Raw genomic sequence first — 12,574 nt, forward strand, 5'->3', positions numbered from 1 at the left:
CTAAAGCGGCCAGACACCCAAATTCCGCGAACACCAAATCGATCGGGTCTCAAAGAAGACCTTATCTTCAAGATTTACAATGATTACGAATATGAGCGGAGACTAACTGTCCCGCTACGTTCAGAAAACTACGAGGGCATGGAAATTTGGAAAGGTAAAGCGTAACAAGCAGTGTCACAAAACGTATGAAACCACAAGCACGAACTGATGTACTAATCATCTTTCCCAAGGTAGTAGCACGATCGCAGCGCCAACGTCGTCTCTAGTACATTTATTGTGATAGCAATTATATGGATACTCCAAGCGCATTTCTGCCGTCGCCGTCGCCGTGATGTTCCGTATAAAGTCCGAACACGATAACATCGTCGCCGCGCGCCGTACGCTATGTACGCTATGTGCGAGTGAAAGCTTGCGAGGGTCAGCCGGCGAGCGCGGCTCAACCTCGCGCGCACGAGGGTAGAAGGCGGGGCGGAAGCGCGCAGTCTTCTGTCGCGCGCGACGCACGGGACGGCGTTCTACTCTGGCGGCTGCTGCTTACGGCGCGGCCGCGCAGGCGCCGTATCTTGAAAGCGATCTGCGCGATGTGGACAAAGTGCGCGCCCGCGCGAGCCTCATCTTTAAAGCGTTCTGCGATGTGCACAAAGTACACCGAGTGCCGGTAGCTTCGTATGCCCTGTGATTTCCATGTTTAGTTCACGTTGAAGCGAGAGACCGCACAAAGGTCAATTCGCTCGCTGCTGCTGCCGCTCTTATTTACTCCAGCATTTTTGACAGTGACTTTCCGCGTTCATCGAGCGAGATGTGTTCATGTTTACGTGTGCGTACGTGACACCATGCTTGTTAATTTAGTTAAGAAGCGAATGTTTGCAAGTTTACACGGCCGATGAAACTACTATCCTTATTTCGTATAGCTATCTACTAATTTCTATCGCAAACGATGCTTCGCCTTTCAGGCGATACTGCGACCTTCTTATCATCATCATCATCCTCATCAGTATCATCATCATCGTCATCATCAGCTTATTTTTATGCCCGCTGCAGGAAGAAAGCCTCTCCCAGCGATCTCAAATTAACCCTGTCTTGCGCTAGTTGATTAAAAGTTGTGCCAGCAAAGTTCCTAAATTTCTCGACCTACTTAATGCTTTACCGTCCTCGACTGCGGTTCCTTTCCCTTGTCACCCTTATGTAACTCCATTACACCACCGCTTGTCTGCCTTACGCATTACGTACATGGCCTGCTCAGCGCCATTTTTGTCCTCTTATGTCAACTAGAATAACCGCTACCCAGTTTGCTCGCTATTTCCCTGTATTTCTATGTCCTAACGTTTTTCGTAGAAAACCAATACGTTAGAAGCTAGACTTACTGATATATGTAAAAACGAAGCATTACAATAAAGGTTTTAGACTAGGGGACCCAAGCGGCCTTTCGTACGCAAGATATAAGGGCCACGGTACGGTGCATGCGCATACCCAGACGTATATGTTTGCTCATGCGCAGTACCGTGGTCTCTAGTTCTCTAGTAAGCAAGCCGCTTAGGTCCCCTAATCTAAAACTCCCTAATAACTCACGATAAAAGGTGCCCGCTAGCACTTTCTACAAATATAATACCAATGAACATTTCATGCCCGGAGATTGAAGTGGAGTTTTGTTTGATTGTTTGATTAAAATACCTGTTTATCCTTCTCAGACCCATTCTGAACCCTCGTCGATATCGGTTTTCATTCTTTTCATATTGAATCAGTAAAGAAAATATAAAATATTCTTGTGTCACTTAAAGCTAGATATAAGCGGCACTATATATATCAAACCTTTAATCATTTCGTTTCGCCAGTTCTCGAAAAACCCACTGCATCGTCTTCTGCGGCGAGAAAGTGAATGCGCAGTACATTTCGAATACCACAAGGTGGCGTTGCAATCCAGGATAATACGTTGAGGCAACGAACCGTCCGGGTCTATGTGCTGCAGTAAACAAAAGCCTTTTATCTCACTAAACTCGTGAAATGGGCTCTACGTCCACATAAACGTAGGTGCTGCTGTGTGCAACGCACCTATGTGACCTGATAAGTAAGCAGTCCTGGAATTTTTTTTTATGACACCGGTTGTCAATACCAATTGACTTTAAAATGTTTTGTGCCGCTACACTCTAAAACAAGGTCTACACCCTTTGGGATGTGTGCTGTACCCAGAAAAGTAATCGTCATGGGTACTGCTGGCGAATCTTTTCTTGAAAATTCTCGGCTCGCTACTTTCTTGTCAAGAGTGTTATACTTCTCACGGGGCTGACAGCGCTCGTACAGTTCGTAACCTAGAATCACCTTGTGCGCAGCGTTTGAGAGAGGGAAGGCACGCGAGAGAGTTGATTATTGGACTTTGGCACAAAGCCTAAAGGGTGTGAACTTTTCTTAGTCAAGGATTTTGTTGGGTCTTAAGTAGCTTGGAGACTCTCTATGTACGTGTATGCTGTCTTCGTTCACATTGTCGCTTTGTTTAGTATATACTGAAACGATGAACCTACTCGCGTTCATTACACGTTCCTTCAATTCGCCCTGCACTCGGTTTACTAGTTCCCGAAAGTTCGAAGCCAGTTTCTGCTGGTATAGAACTGGCAGGGCATGGGGAAATGCAGCGAGCACTCGGCCCACACGAAGCCTGCGCTGTGAAACGAATACAGAAGCGCTGGAGAATCGAATTGACCTCAAGTCGCTGCTTTTAGGGGCGAAGCTCCTTATAGCGGCACCCGTTCCGTCCCCGTCGTCGTAGTAGTAGTGTGTAACCAGTCTGAGAAAAATGAGAAAAAAAAATTCCGAAGTTGTGTCCGTAGCGCGTAATCGAACCAGGGACCCCTCGCTTCCAAGCGCGCGGCGTTAGCCCACTACGCCACGAAGCGGACATGGACACACGCACCACGATGGCAATAAATACCCAACATTAACGAAAGGCCGCGTTTCTAGCGCGTTTCTAACGCGTTTGTGCTAGCGCGTTACGGCCCGTGTAAGAAGCTGGTGTAAGACGCTGTGGCCTCTCCGCCTTACCTTCAACGCGTTTCGAACGCGCTGCCCAAAGCGGTGGCAAGTCAAGTTCAAGTCGAGGAGCGTTTAAAAATATGGGGGGTATACTCTCTCAGCAGTCATGTGATGGCGTCGGCAAACGCGGTGCACGTTCCGGCATGTGTAAATGGCTGCGTAAGACGCTGTGGCCGCTCCCCCTTACTAGAGAGTACTGCACGTTTCTAACGCGTTTGGGCTAGCGTCCCCTTAAGCGGGAGATCCGATGATTCCCTCCGGAGCTTCGCCCACTCATCATCATTCACCCCGTGGATATGCTGTGATTTTTTTTTCACGGCAGACGTTGGTGCGCAATCAGGAAAGCCCGACCGAGAAGGTGGCGCGCTTCTACCAGACCTGCACCACCGTCGTGGTGGAAGGGCGGGACCAGACGGCAGAGTTCCACGAGGCCTTCGGGAAGGTGGGCCTTCTCTGGCCCCGACTAGGGACCGGCGGCGATGCCTACATTGTTGAAGCCAAGGTCCATGCCTCTTTCCTCATGAGCTCGTTGCTCACGATTCGCATGGTCAAGGACTTCGGCGGCGAGGTATTGTACCGCGCCAAACCGCGACGCTGTTCGTGTCAGTCGTGATCTAGCTTTTTTTTTTTTTTTTTTTTTGCACGGTGTGGCAGCCATCCACGATCCCGGAAAACTTCCGGTCATGCCTTTTAGAGTGCCGCTCTTAATGGCTCGTTCCTTGGGCGAACGTCGGCGGCGGCGTAACCGAGCGAACGAGCACAACAGCGAAAGATGAAAGAAAGACGCGAGCCACGAACGGCGGAGACCAATGAGAGCGGGCCCTTCAGTGACGTGCGCGCGGAAAACTGGTTTCATGCGCACCCGCCCGACAGCTCGATGCGTACTCTTATCTGGCCTCAGCCGGACCGCTAGTTTCGTACTATCATCTGCTCGCGTCAGCTCTCGCTCGGGCTTGTTTGGTTTGCTCGTTTGGTCTCGTTCGCGTTTGTTTCGATTGTCATGGTTTGCGATTGTCTTGTATTCTGATTGTATGCGCGAATCGAATTGTGTAGTACTTTCTGCAAGCCAAGCGGCACCAGCATTACACTGGAACCGTGGACGAGTCATGTATAAAAGCCGACGCACTTGACCAGCAAATCAGATATACGACGATTGCCCACTCTGCGACATGTCTTTCTCCAATTCCTTGCTTCAATATATCGCGAAATGAAAACACGTATAGAGCCGCGCTCAAATTTCGCAATAGGGTGCATCGTAATCATCGGTGACAGTCAAGTTAGTCAAGGAAAAAGAAGTATTTTGTATCATAATATACGATAGGCCGGTGATGTTGATGCGTTCGAATATGAGGAAAGTACCCCATGCGTCGAGCTCATGTATGTAGCTTTCTAGTTGTACTTATCAGTAAAGCTCACTTATCAAGAATACTTACTCTGTAGCAGAACTGGCGCCAGCAGGATAGTTCTATGGAGTTGTAGGCTATTGCGAGTTTTGTTGTTGCAGAGCACTTGAGCCGAAATCTTTGAGGAGCTCTGTTTGTTTACACACAGAAGGGGTCTATATAGGGCGACAGTTGAGAGGAAGCAATAGCTTGGGGGAGGGGGGCTCCTATTTCAATACATCGAAACAGAGAAATAATTTTTCTCGGCAACCGCTGCAGAGGGTTTGATAATTGTTGCAGTTAAAAGAAGCGACTAAAATCTATCTAACTGCATTGTGATAACGTGCAGAGCATGCAACTGCGCAAATACTATCTAATGTGTGAAGATACCCGCCCACAAACCGTATGCGCTCTGTAAATAAAGGCGTTCTTGCTTTGTGCCCACTATAGGTCATATCAACTGGCGACGAAGATGCTTAAACACCGTAGGAAAATGCGGCGTAGGAACCGGATGGCAGAATAGTAGGCGTCTTTTGGCTGTTTTGATGATAATTGTTGCATTTAAATTAGGCAACTAAAATGTATTAACTGCATGATGTGGACTTCTTAATTTACGTCATCGAATTTTTGCAGATTTCAAGAAAGACTGGAGCATGGAGATTACAACTCTAACTCAGCAAAAAAGAAGAAAGAAAAAAGAAACGGGGGATATCAGAATTCTGTGAACTGCATCTGATAACAAAGCTAAAGCTCACAAAATTAGCATAATATACGCTGCTCCCTAATCTAAGTGGGACCTTTTTTCAAAACTCTCGTAGACATTGTAACAACTTCATGTAAACTGTTCAGTCAAACGTAAAATTTGTCCGCTTTAATTTCTCCACAGATGCAGTTTACAGAACTGCGATGTCTGTTTTTTAGCGCAATGTTACGTAATTGTAAACTTTGTGCTTCTGTTGTTTTTAAACCTAACCACGGTTCTAAATCAAAATATTGCTTCCTAGAGTTCCGTAATGGCAACAAATCAGTCATTCCAAACGGCCCAGCGGTTGTCTCAGAAAAGCATTTGTGCGTTTTATATGTATCTACATGGTCAAATCGCAGTAAACTGGCCCCACGCTACAGCTTCCTCTTAAGCTTGCTTCACATGCAAGCTTAAGAGCACGTCACGTGACGGGTTCTTTTCGTCACCCATGACGACGCAGCGGTCGAGTTGAAATTTAAAGTGTTAACTTCCTTGAAGTATGCGTTATAGAACGTGATTAAGCCACGTCCATACAGTTTCCGCGAGCATCTGAGTCCATATCCGTGTTGAATATTTTATGTTCGAGGTAATTTCGAAAAGAATTTGATTGATTCACGGTGGTTTAACATCCAAAACGAACACTGCGGCTATTAAAGGCGCCGAAGTGCGGCGCTGGCGAATAGTTTTTACACCCTGGGTTGCATCTAACGCACAAATTAATCTAAGCACGCGAGCATCTTTCTGTCATTCCAGTGTTTCGTGCAACGATTGAATTCACAACTGTTTAATTTTGTTATAGTAGCTTCTTTGCCAGAGTTATTTTTTTATATCAAGGATTTCATGCCGTTAGCGTTGCAATCTTGCAGTTGCATTGGTTTCAAACTTTAACGTGTTAGTATCGTGTTCCTCTTACATTTTTTTTTATTTGCTTTACTTCAGCGTTCTCGCGTTCCCCTATAGCTAGCTATTCTGCAACACGAAACGTCTACTGAAGTGTACTACTGTTCTGTAATTTGCACATTGTATAGACATGCAGTTTGTTTTACGAGGTCTCCTGAACAGTTCTCTATAGGACCTCCTAGTTGGTGCATCTTGTAGTGTCGTTGAGCGGAATCACGGGCAGGAAGAGAGCGTCTTTTTGAGCGTCTTCATTGTCCACTTCGTCTCTTCCTGCCCGCAATTCCACTCAAACGACGCTATACATGACTTCCTAAAGTAGTTATAACTTCATTAATCACCTCGTGATGTAGACGGGAAGTCAATCAAACGTGAACTCGAATTGCACCGTCGTGTGCCGTCGCCCGCAGGTGTACGTCCGCATTTCGCCGGCCAACGCCCAAGCCGTTTGGCGGCGGAACTTGCCCCTGCTCTTCCCAGACAGCCCCGATGACGAGAGCGCGTACCGTCGCTACTACGACAGCGCGTGCGGGGCCTACGCCGCCGGGATGGCCGGAGCCGTGGATTTCGACACCTTCCTCGGCATTGAGGAGGAGGTGTACAACGCAACCTATCGCGCCCAGCGTGACAAAGGCCGCACCAACCTGACCAGCCTGACCGAACTGAAGAACGTGATGAGGAAGGAGAGCGCGCAGCAGCTGGCCGAGTTTGTAACGGCGACCTACAGTCTACCAGTCGCAACTAACGTCACCGTGAGGGGACCGGAGTACTTGAAGCGCTTCGGGGAACTCGTCAGCGAACTCGGTGACGACAAGGTGATCTTCTACCTCGGCTGGCTGCTGCTGCAGGTGAATCGAACAGCTGTGCTTCACCCCCCGAATGTTTTCCCTGTCTCTTCGCGGCTGCGTTTTTATTTTTTTTTATTACTTACCTAACCTAACCTAACCTAATCTTCTCCAGGTACAAATTAGGACCAAAGTTTTCAAAGCGTCAAAATATTAAATTTATTTTCCGTTTTTTTTTTAAACACGGCGCGAATTTTGCAGAAAAACTTGGAGGACGCATTAGCTTCGCCTTTAAGAGGCAGAACGCGATAGCGTTATCGGGACCCGTTCGCATCGCATCGTTCGCATACGGCAAGTAGACTTCATTCTCTGCAACACGGAACGTGGGAAAGCCAGCTTACAAAGACCAAGCTTACACCGATCCCCTTAAAGTCGGCTTCACTTTAAAACTGAAATGCATTGCTCGAAAGACGTTTTTCCAGGGGCAATATAAGTGGTCTTATATTAAAATGTGAAGGCCCTAGCACCTTTTTTATTATTTTATTAATTGTTTTCTATTGTCCCGACGCGCGCAGGTCTGGTAGAAATGTTTTTTTCCTCGTAGCAGGATTAGGTTTTCTCCTACATTCGAATTACAATCCGACGCCGATTGGTAAACAAGACGGCGAATCCGACGCCAAATGGTAAAGTCGTACTTAACCATTTTTCTGACGGATTTCACTGAGAAATTCAATTTTTGTTCACGAAAACCTCGCACCACGTGGAGGGCCTGCGCAATCGATGTGGTTGGACGATTTTCTCCGCCACCCGCGATCACACGCCGGTTGCCGACGCCGGATTTTCTGCGACACGGGGCTCTAAACGCTATCGCGTTAAAAAGGAGCGACAGACGCTGAACGCGCTGCACTGTTGGAAGAAGAAAAGTGTTTGAAGGCGGCGGCACCACAGACAGCAAAAGCCGCCATATGGTAGCCATTTCATGCTTACATCTACTCTCGATTACGAAAGAGCCAGCTTTCTTTTTTTTTTTTTTTTTTTGTCCTCGTGCCCATGCACTGCATTCACCGAGGCACGCACGCTCCTGCGAACCTCTTTCTCGTTGGCGTCTATGCGCGGCCGCCCGGTGTAGCAGACGACGCTACGACAACACTTGAAACAGGCGTCGGACATTGAAAGCTCAATATCCGACGTGCTCTCTTCGGCAATTCTTCTGTGAAATCGCGTCAGCCGTCTCATCAGACAGGCGAGGCCGGTCTCCCACAGAAAGAAAAAAAAGAGACACGATTTCATTCGCAAGCCTTAGGGCCCATTCACACTTGCGACTAGGCGAGGTCGCGCGACCGATTGCGACTGGCGACCTACTCAAGACGAACGATATTCACACTGACAAATGCGACCGACGAGTCGCTAAACCGAAATGTCTCACGATATACCGTTCACGTCTGCTTGAAACGTCATCGTCGCGTAAAATAAGCGTCAGCGTATACGGACGTCCTGTTCCTTCGCATCTGATTGGTTCAGCTGTTCTGCGACTCGGTCACGCGACTGAAAAATCGAGCAGTGAGCGACTGGCCCGAAACGGTCGCATTTCGAGAAAAGCGACCATTTGCGACTACTTGCGACTGGTCGCTTTGTGACTAACTTGGTCGCGCGACCTCGCCTAGTCGCAAGTGTGAATCGGCCCTTACACCAACAGTACTCGTCTGCTGTTGATAACAAGATCATCGCAAACACGCGCTCAAAATAACCGGGTTGAGTCCCGGCGTCCAACGTAATGGACACGCGAAATCAAAGGAAGCGTTGATAAAGGTAAGCGCGGCAACAGTTTTAAAGTTCGTATTCTGCGCGTTGGCTGTTGTATCAACTTTAATATAAAACCAAATATGCCCTGTATGTAGGTAGAAATACGATAAACAGTTCTCCGGCAGGTGCCATAAAACGCCGCGCTCCTAAATGCCGCCATTCTGGAACTGTTGCGACGGAAATTTGAACAATGTATTTTCATCAATGCGGCATCGATGGCGCCAACAGGTGTCCCATACATTGGACAGCGGGATTTTAAGAGGATTAATGGCTTGGCGCAAATCCCCATAGCGGGGTCTCGGGAGGACTACATACTGTACCATTACCTACACTTGCAATGACGCGGCTTCTATCAATCACTTTCCTTGCTTTTCCTCCACGAATACTCTAATCGTATCTTACTTATCTCGACTGCTGACAAACGGTCGCCGCGCCGGAGTTCCCTCTAGTAGTTTTTTGTAGGAAGCTCTTACGGCGTAAGCATGGCCTCCGTGATTGGTGTGCCCGCGCCGCGCCACTCGGAGGTCATCGGGTAAGCGACCGCCGAGTATACGAGTCGCTATGCGAATGTCGCGCAACTGAAACGACAGTTCACGCACTGCGCGCAGCTGGTGTGGCGCGTGCTGGACCGACGCACGAACGTGCTGTGGCACAAACACTTCGGTTCGAGAGTGTCCTCGCACATCCTGAGGCAGCAAGAGGTCGACTGCCTGGAGCTCACCGAGCAGCTGCTCGGCTGGGCGCTCTTCTACCGCTTCACGCACGAAGAACACGGCGAGAACACGACCGAAATGGTGGACACGATGGCCGAGAATATAGGCTGGGCCTTCCAGCAACAGCTCTCCTTCAACCACATGTTCGACAAACTGTCTCTCACCAACCAGACCTTCACGGTGCGCACTCGTCTTTCTTGCTTCTTACGTTCAATATGAAAAAAAAAAAAGAAACATACGTTGAAAGTTGTACATCGAGTGACTATAACGCGATGGCATAGAGATCCTATCAAATCGATTGCTCTCTATCGAGAATTTCTCGTGCCTCACGGTCCTGTAAGTTCTAAACATTATTATGACCTATACTGTCCACCTGCTTCACCTAAGTCTACAACATCACTCCTTTAAAGCCACTACACTGCTATAAATCATCGCCCTAACACGCAAAATGAGAAAATAAAAGTGTCGAGTGCTTCTGAGGTTGATGTCATATGCTCCGCACAACTACGTGCACATATCATGCGATATATGCTTTATAAAGGGACCCGCTCACTCTTGTGACTGCACTGTACCGTGGCGGGACTCCACTTTTTAGCAACAGCGCCATTATGACACGCCCCCTCAGCGTAGTGACTGCCATATTAATTTGATTCGGCTTGTTTTGTACGCCGCATCAGAAAATCCTTTTTCCGCGCCGATTTAGCAAACTTTGCTGTGTTTGCTGTCAAACTGGCTGCACGGTAACTGCACTCAGCGCAAATTAAGGGAGGTGCTATAGCTTACCCAGAACGCTGACGCAAGAAAACTCGCGGCTCGCTTGGTCTCGGGACTTGGCCTTCAGTAGTGACACATTCGGATGCGTAAATAATTCGTGCTATAAATCTGCGCGGGAAAACGATTGGCAGCGCGAAAAGGTCACGTGACGAGCGCTGCGGCGGCTGCCCGGTGCGATTTTTGCTCGCATGGTCTTTCACTGACCATACATCTGTTACCCATTGGTCGAGTAAAGGTTCGTATTGGCCCGTCGAATGCTACATGCCGTATCCTCTCTGCATAAATCTATAATGCAGGTGACGTCACCACATTACTTAGTGGCAAGGTGTTTGGTAGGAAAATATTGTAAGGTGCAAATTTGTAAATTTTATAGCGTATATGTCTATATAACAGTCCGGCCGAAACGTTTAAATGAATGTTTGTTTTTTCTTTTCGATGTGCGGCCGCGACATCATTGGTCGGACCATATTGGTGACGGGCAATATTGTAAATTTTATAGCGTATAGCTTTAAATAACTTTACCATTAATTAACTGTACCATTACCTACACTTGCAATGACGCCGGTTCCATCGATCACTTCCTTGCTTTTTCTACGCCAATATTCTACTCGTATCTTACTGATCGCGACTGCTGACCAGCTACTAGAGTTCCCTCTAGTGGCTGTTGTAGGAAAGTATGACGTAGTACGATAGTCAGCGACTGTCGACAAGAAACACGGTTCCTGGACAAAACTACAAAACCATGCCTCGCAAACTGCGCGAGGAGACGGCGGCTCACTGCAAGCCATGCAAGCGCTATACCGGAACGAAGTGGTGTTACGTGATTCAATAACTCTCAACGCAAAAACGACAGCAGCGCCAGTGCTTCCAGGTCGCGCCCAATGTTGTTGCTCCATGCCTGATGCCTCGAAATTTATTGCAGGCCACGCGATGGCCACAGGGACATAACCTGATTGCATGAAAGCTTAATTAACTGGCCACTTGCAGCGCAATGTGTTCCCTCAACTCGTTCGCCCGTCGAACGCGCACACTCTCGCCTCTAACATTTGCAGTTACGGCTGCAAACAGAAACATATCGCTTAGCAACCTAAAGTTGTTTTACGTAAAGAATAAATAAAAAAAGGCAAAGGCCTGCGCGGCACACGCAGCACAGTCACAGCGTAAGCTGGTGGAGCGGCTTAAGAGTAGCAATTTCGGCACCACGCACAACAGGGTCTTCGCGGCAAAGTCTCTTCGCTTCGTTTTGATGAGAGCGATCTCAACTGTCCGCCCGGCGTCGACGGCGAGCTGCGGTTTGTAATGCTCTCTACACAGCAGTCTGCTGAGCCCGATGATGCTTGGTTGTAGCCGCGCACGTAGCTCTACGATTCGCTTCTTCAGCAGAGGTTCGTACCTTGCGAGGAGACGCCATAACGTGTACCGAAGAGGTATACCGAGAATACGTGGCGCACATGTCACATCGGGATCGCGTTTATTGCGCGCCTCGTCTGAATCGCATCTCGTCGTCTGCGCCTGTGCACGCGGCTTTTGCAGGCGCCTTAACTAGATGGCGCCACCATGCTGGCGGTGGCTCGGGTCGTCTGCGCCTGCGTGCCTGTCTAGGGCGCGTTTATAGGGCCTTTTTCTGACGCTGATAGCAAGCGATTGCGTGGCTCAGTGGTAAAGTATCCGACTCCCACGCAGCGGGCCTGGGTTCGATCGCGGCGGAGACCGGGTACTTTTTTTCGCATTTCGGGCGATAGCGGTTACGTGGCGGCGGCGGCGGACAACAACGCGAACCGAAACGGCTATTAGAATGAGTCCACATAACAGCTTACGCTGTAAAACGGGCAAGCTTGCTCTCGGTCGTGCAAAGCTTAGGCACAGCGAAACTGTCTATCCTCAAGTCTTACTGGTTGCTACTGCTAGGTATTAACTTCGTTGCTGTTAGGTCTTAACTTGGTTTAACTTAACTATACGCATGTAGGAAGCGATCTGGAGTGATCATTTTCTGAGGTCCCTTCCCTATTTCGCGACATTTCGTGTGACTAGCGCTGGACGCGTCGGCGCCTACGAGCGACAGCGTTCCTTGCATGCCACAAACGCAGGCAGGCTAACAAATGTTGGCACAGTGCCACGAAGGCTGTTGCTTGCCGACGCCGAACGCGTTGGAGGCTAGCCGCTCGATATCAATCGGCCTGCTTTTTTTTTTCCTCCTGGCTCAGCGCGCCGCGGAGAGAAGAGAGGCGGGGGTTGGGAAAGGAGGAAGCTGGCGAGGAGGAGACCACCGTGCGCATGCACGCGGTCTCCTCCTCCCCCTCCTGGTTATCATGGCTACGGCGCGGCAGTTTCTTGATACGCACCACGAACCACAAACTACGGCTGGCTTAAACAGCTTCGCTGTTAATAAATATTAATGTTTTAGTTGGTTGTAGTTGTCGTACTATCAACCGCTAAATAATTTTTATGGTA

Source organism: Dermacentor silvarum, chromosome 11 (genome assembly GCF_013339745.2).
Source record: "Dermacentor silvarum isolate Dsil-2018 chromosome 11, BIME_Dsil_1.4, whole genome shotgun sequence".
Classification (NCBI taxonomy): Eukaryota; Metazoa; Arthropoda; class Arachnida; order Ixodida; family Ixodidae; genus Dermacentor; species Dermacentor silvarum.